A 7,152-nucleotide genomic window follows, 5' to 3' on the forward strand; every position below is an offset into this window, starting at 1 on the left:
TGTGGATTGTTTGGGGTGAGTTTATCTCTGGATGTGTGCAAATGTATGTGCATTCATGTGTGCCTGCGTGGAGATCTGAGGTTGGCTGGTAGGGTGGACCTCTGCGCATAATCACATGTGTGTGCAATCAGAGGCACGTCTGGATTTCTTGGAATGTGGATTGTTTGGGGTGAGTTTATCTCTGGATGTGTGCAAATGTATGTGCATTCATGTGTGCCTGCGTGGAGATCTGAGGTTGGCTGGTAGGGTGGACCTCTGCGCATAATCACATGTGTGTGCAATCAGAGCCACGTCTGGATTTCTTGGAATGTGGATTGTTTGGGGTGAGTTTATCTCTGGATGTGTGCAAATGTATGTGCATTCATGTGTGCCTGCGTGGAGATCTGAGGTTGGCTGGTAGGGTGGACCTCTGCGCATAATCACATGTGTGTGCAATCAGAGCCACGTCTGGATTTCTTGGAATGTGGATTGTTTGGGGTGAGTTTATCTCTGGATGTGTGCAAATGTATGTGCATTCATGTGTGCCTGCGTGGAGATCTGAGGTTGGCTGGTAGGGTGGACCTCTGCGCATAATCACATGTGTGTGCAATCAGAGGCACGTCTGGATTTCTTGGAATGTGGATTGTTTGGGGTGAGTTTATCTCTGGATGTGTGCAAATGTATGTGCATTCATGTGTGCCTGCGTGGAGATCTGGGTTGGCTGGTAGGGTGAACCTCTGCGCATAATCACATGTGTGTGCAATCAGAGGCACGTCTGGATTTCTTGGAATGTGGATTGTTTGGGGTGAGTTTATCTCTGGATGTGTGCAAATGTATATGCATTCATGTGTGCCTGCGTGGAGATCTGAGGTTGGCTGGTAGGGTGGACCTCTGCGCATAATCACATGTGTGTGCAATCAGAGCCACGTCTGGATTTCTTGGAATGTGGATTGTTTGGGGTGAGTTTATCTCTGGATGTGTGCAAATGTATGTGCATTCATGTGTGCCTGCGTGGAGATCTGAGGTTGGCTGGTAGGGTGGACCTCTGCGCATAATCACATGTGTGTGCAATCAGAGGCACGTCTGGATTTCTTGGAATGTGGATTGTTTGGGGTGAGTTTATCTCTGGATGTGTGCAAATGTATGTGCATTCATGTGTGCCTGCGTGGAGATCTGAGGTTGGCTGGTAGGGTGGACCTCTGCGCATAATCACATGTGTGTGCAATCAGAGGCACGTCTGGATTTCTTGGAATGTGGATTGTTTGGGGTGAGTTTATCTCTGGATGTGTGCAAATGTATGTGCATTCATGTGTGCCTGCGTGGAGATCTGAGGTTGGCTGGTAGGGTGGACCTCTGCGCATAATCACATGTGTGTGCAATCAGAGCCACGTCTGGATTTCTTGGAATGTGGATTGTTTGGGGTGAGTTTATCTCTGGATGTGTGCAAATGTATGTGCATTCATGTGTGCCTGCGTGGAGATCTGAGGTTGGCTGGTAGGGTGGACCTCTGCGCATAATCACATGTGTGTGCAATCAGAGGCACGTCTGGATTTCTTGGAATGTGGATTGTTTGGGGTGAGTTTATCTCTGGATGTGTGCAAATGTATGTGCATTCATGTGTGCCTGCGTGGAGATCTGAGGTTGGCTGGTAGGGTGGACCTCTGCGCATAATCACATGTGTGTGCAATCAGAGCCACGTCTGGATTTCTTGGAATGTGGATTGTTTGGGGTGAGTTTATCTCTGGATGTGTGCAAATGTATGTGCATTCATGTGTGCCTGCGTGGAGATCTGAGGTTGGCTGGTAGGGTGGACCTCTGCGCATAATCACATGTGTGTGCAATCAGAGCCACGTCTGGATTTCTTGGAATGTGGATTGTTTGGGGTGAGTTTATCTCTGGATGTGTGCAAATGTATGTGCATTCATGTGTGCCTGCGTGGAGATCTGAGGTTGGCTGGTAGGGTGGACCTCTGCGCATAATCACATGTGTGTGCAATCAGAGCCACGTCTGGATTTCTTGGAATGTGGATTGTTTGGGGTGAGTTTATCTCTGGATGTGTGCAAATGTATGTGCATTCATGTGTGCCTGCGTGGAGATCTGAGGTTGGCTGGTAGGGTGGACCTCTGCGCATAATCACATGTGTGTGCAATCAGAGGCACGTCTGGATTTCTTGGAATGTGGATTGTTTGGGGTGAGTTTATCTCTGGATGTGTGCAAATGTATGTGCATTCATGTGTGCCTGCGTGGAGATCTGAGGTTGGCTGGTAGGGTGGACCTCTGCGCATAATCACATGTGTGTGCAATCAGAGCCACGTCTAGATTTCTTGGCATGTGGATTGTTTGGGGTGAGTTTATCTCTGGATGTGTGCAAATGTATGTGCATTCATGTGTGCCTGCGTGGAGATCTGAGGTTGGCTGGTAGGGTGGACCTCTGCGCATAATCACATGTGTGTGCAATCAGAGCCACGTCTGGATTTCTTGGAATGTGGATTGTTTGGGGTGAGTTTATCTCTGGATATGTGCAAATGTATGTGCATTCATGTGTGCCTGCGTGGAGATCTGAGGTTGGCTGGTAGGGTGGACCTCTGCGCATAATCACATGTGTGAGCAATCAGAGCCACGTCTGGATTTCTTGGAATGTGGATTGTTTGGGGTGAGTTTATCTCTGGATGTGTGCAAATGTATGTGCATTCATGTGTGCCTGCGTGGAGATCTGAGGTTGGCTGGTAGGGTGGACCTCTGCGCATAATCACATGTGTGTGCAATCAGAGCCACGTCTGGATTTCTTGGAATGTGGATTGTTTGGGGTGAGTTTATCTCTGGATGTGTGCAAATGTATGTGCATTCATGTGTGCCTGCGTGGAGATCTGAGGTTGGCTGGTAGGGTGGACCTCTGCGCATAATCACATGTGTGTGCAATCAGAGCCACGTCTGGATTTCTTGGAATGTGGATTGTTTGGGGTGAGTTTCTCTCTGGATGTGTGCAAATGTATGTGCATTCATGTGTGCCTGCGTGGAGATCTGAGGTTGGCTGGTAGGGTGGACCTCTGCGCATAATCACATGTGTGTGCAATCAGAGCCACGTCTGGATTTCTTGGAATGTGGATTGTTTGGGGTGAGTTTATCTCTGGATGTGTGCAAATGTATGTGCATTCATGTGTGCCTGCGTGGAGATCCGGGGTTGGGTGGTAGGGTGGACCTCTGCGCATAATCACATGTGTGTGCAATCAGAGGCACGTCTGGATTTCTTGGAATGTGGATTGTTTGGGGTGAGTTTATCTCTGGATGTGTGCAAATGTATGTGCATTCATGTGTGCCTGCGTGGAGATCTGAGGTTGGCTGGTAGGGTGGACCTCTGCGCATAATCACATGTGTGTGCAATCAGAGGCACGTCTGGATTTCTTGGAATGTGGATTGTTTGGGGTGAGTTTATCTCTGGATGTGTGCAAATGTATGTGCATTCATGTGTGCCTGCGTGGAGATCTGAGGTTGGCTGGTAGGGTGGACCTCTGCGCATAATCACATGTGTGTGCAATCAGAGGCACGTCTGGATTTCTTGGAATGTGGATTGTTTGGGGTGAGTTTATCTCTGGATGTGTGCAAATGTATGTGCATTCATGTGTGCCTGCGTGGAGATCTGAGGTTGGCTGGTAGGGTGGACCTCTGCGCATAATCACATGTGTGTGCAATCAGAGGCACGTCTGGATTTCTTGGAATGTGGATTGTTTGGGGTGAGTTTATCTCTGGATGTGTGCAAATGTATGTGCATTCATGTGTGCCTGCGTGGAGATCTGAGGTTGGCTGGTAGGGTGGACCTCTGCGCATAATCACATGTTTGTGCAATCAGAGGCACGTCTGGATTTCTTGGAATGTGGATTGTTTGGGGTGAGTTTATCTCTGGATGTGTGCAAATGTATGTGCATTCATGTGTGCCTGCGTGGAGATCTGAGGTTGGCTGGTAGGGTGGACCTCTGCGCATAATCACATGTGTGTGCAATCAGATGCACGTCTGGATTTCTTGGAATGTGGATTGTTTGGGGTGAGTTTATCTCTGGATGTGTGCAAATGTATGTGCATTCATGTGTGCCTGCGTGGAGATCTGAGGTTGGCTGGTAGGGTGGACCTCTGCGCATAATCACATGTTTGTGCAATCAGAGGCACGTCTGGATTTCTTGGAATGTGGATTGTTTGGGGTGAGTTTATCTCTGGATGTGTGCAAATGTATGTGCATTCATGTGTGCCTGCGTGGAGATCTGAGGTTGGCTGGTAGGGTGGACCTCTGCGCATAATCACATGTGTGTGCAATCAGATGCACGTCTGGATTTCTTGGAATGTGGATTGTTTGGGGTGAGTTTATCTCTGGATGTGTGCAAATGTATGTGCATTCATGTGTGCCTGCGTGGAGATCTGAGGTTGGCTGGTAGGGTGGACCTCTGCGCATAATCACATGTGTGTGCAATCAGAGGCACGTCTGGATTTCTTGGAATGTGGATTGTTTGGGGTGAGTTTATCTCTGGATGTGTGCAAATGTATGTGCAAGGTCATCATTTTCCCTGTAACTGTGTTTTTACTCCAACATTTGTTGAAAATGTAATTTATGAAATGCTGAGCAGCATTTCTTGTATGTGGAATATTTTTGTCACCCCACTGTGCTAATGTGATTAAATACTAAAAATTATTACTAAAAAAATTCAATAATAAATCAATAATAACTATTTCTTGATTGAACTATAATGTAAGCGCAGTGCTGGTGTGCAGGGGCTCTATATGCCTTGTCTATATCAAGCTTTTAGCCAAATATAAGCAGAGATATTTGTATCTTTCTTAAAAATCCAGATCCTTACAGATTATTTGAGAAATGGATCAACAGCTATCACTACTTGAAGCACTTTAAGTCCTGCAGTGGAAAAATATCCCTTATTTCACCTTTGATCACACACTTTGGTTTTCCAGTGCAGAGCAATGGCCAAGAAAAGGAAAGACTTCCCCGAGTGGAAAAAAAAGATGAAGATACAAGCTGGTGATGATCCAGAGCAGCTGGTCTCAGGAAATGAAGAAAAACCCTGATCACCTTCTCTACAAACACAAGGTGAGTTTAATGTTGTGGTTGATTTAGTTTTTCAAGGTATGTATGTTACTTTAATTATAAACTGCTTTTGTTGCAACAGAATGGTGTTATGTGTATGCAACTCTACGTGAATTATAATCCTTTGTAGGGCTGCGTGATATGACCAAAGTCTCATATCCCAATATAAGACGTATCTCTCCTGATAACGATATATATCACAAAATAGTGCATTTTCTGTCAATTCTGTGATTCTCGGGCAACTCGACTTATGTGAAATGTTTTCAGTTGGGCGTCGTGTACCTGGAGTCGAGTGTTTTGACCGATGCATGAAACTATACATTTTTAGACATGAGTTTAAATGGCCGCCATTTTCTTTCTGAGTATTTATTAGACGGCGTGCTGCAAGGAAAAGCCTGTTCTAACGTTTGAGTCTAAGGATTATTTTGAGCACCTGACGACTCTTTTTTGCTTTTCATTCGTAAACTCTCTCGAAACTCTTTCATGTGATTCTTGTGTAGGTGGTTAAAGAGGTTTGTCGTGTTCGAGTGGTGGTGGGGACCAGTTTGTGGCATAATTTGCATAGTACAGTTTTCTGGGGCGTGTCAGACTTTTCATAACCAAACCATGTCCATGCTACAGAGGTAGCCCCTCATTTAACAATAAGGTCCTCGATTTCTTTTGACTGGTCCTTCTGGTTCTGCCTCATCCTTGCTGGCCATGCTGGTATTCTCTGTGCCTTCATCTGCGTGGTGACTGTAAGCGCCATTTATAGTTACTTGATGTTTTTATTTGAGGTCATTTGTTTGATGCATATTCTGAAATTTTATGTTTGAGAATAATGTATATCATTTCAGTTTAGTTTGAAAAGTCTCAACAGAAACTTGAGCTTTATTGTGAAAGGTTTATGTGGAAAATAAACAAGCGGACGGCTGAGCCACACGATGGTTTTATCCTCATTGTTGGTAACGAAAGTACGCGTAAAAACAGTCACTTGTCCGTCCATAGTGTGGTTATTTTAAGTATAAGAGAAGGAGAGAACTTTAAGAAATAATATAGCAACTACAGTGACCATCAAAACCATGAAAAAAATATTGCCGTAAACAGTTTATTTTGCAACACCACAAAACAAAGAATAGTGTATAATATGAAACGATAGACATTTTTATATCGTAATCTGATATATATCGTCATATCGCACAGCCCTAATCCTTTTTTTGTTTATGTTGTTTATGCTCTAGGTAAAAAAAATTTTTAAAAATACAAACTTTTTAAAAATGTCTTGTTGTTTCTCTTTTTTTCCTCAGAATAAATTGCGACTAGTCTCAATGGCTGACACGGAGGAGCAACACAGCGACACGTTAACTCCGACTGCTGCAGTTCCTGTATGAACTGAGCAACTCTTAAAATCCAAGGAAAAGCTGAGTGTATTTTACTTAAAGCTCAGATGGACCTTGATGTACTAACATGCAGGCTGCATTCAGGACTTTGTCACACTGTTATATGAAGAGCGGTAACAAGACTTTGTAGTAATTTGTCTTACTATTGTCTTATTTGTTGTGATTTAGGGTCTGTGCGCACAAGCAGAGGTTTTTGTTTGTAACTGTAACCTCGTTTTCAGAGCCTTGTCTAACATTTAATGGTCATGAAATATGTCAGACTTTTTCCTCTACTTAACCAGCTTAGAGAATTTGAACACCGTGGAGAAAAAGGTGTGCATTAAGGATTTTGAACTATGATGTTTAAGTGTTGTCACTGCTGAGGATTCGTGGACACAGATCCTTATTCACTATGCTGCTGTTTACAGTTTAACTTTTCATCAGAACAAGCACTTCTAATTATACTTTGCTCCTCACTGACAAAACAAGTCCCGTAAATACACTTTTATCTTTAAGTTTGGGACAGTAATCTGTCTTAATTTATTATGTGTTGTAGTTATCATATGGGGAAAAGTCCTGTGGTTATCCATCAGTCCTGTTCGAATAAACCCAAAGTTCAGGAACATCTTCATTAGATCTGTTCAGTTGTATTCATGTGGCACCACTTAAACAGTCAACAAATTTTGACTCAAGTATGTTATATTGTAAGGTAAAGAGCCCAAAGAGTTA

This window comes from Aulonocara sp. 'chitande type north' Nkhata Bay, linkage group LG18 (assembly GCF_057382095.1).
Source record: "Aulonocara sp. 'chitande type north' Nkhata Bay isolate Kocher_YH1m ecotype deep benthic linkage group LG18, A_spYH_male_GT1.1, whole genome shotgun sequence".
Lineage (NCBI taxonomy): Eukaryota > Metazoa > Chordata > Actinopteri > Cichliformes > Cichlidae > Aulonocara > Aulonocara sp. 'chitande type north' Nkhata Bay.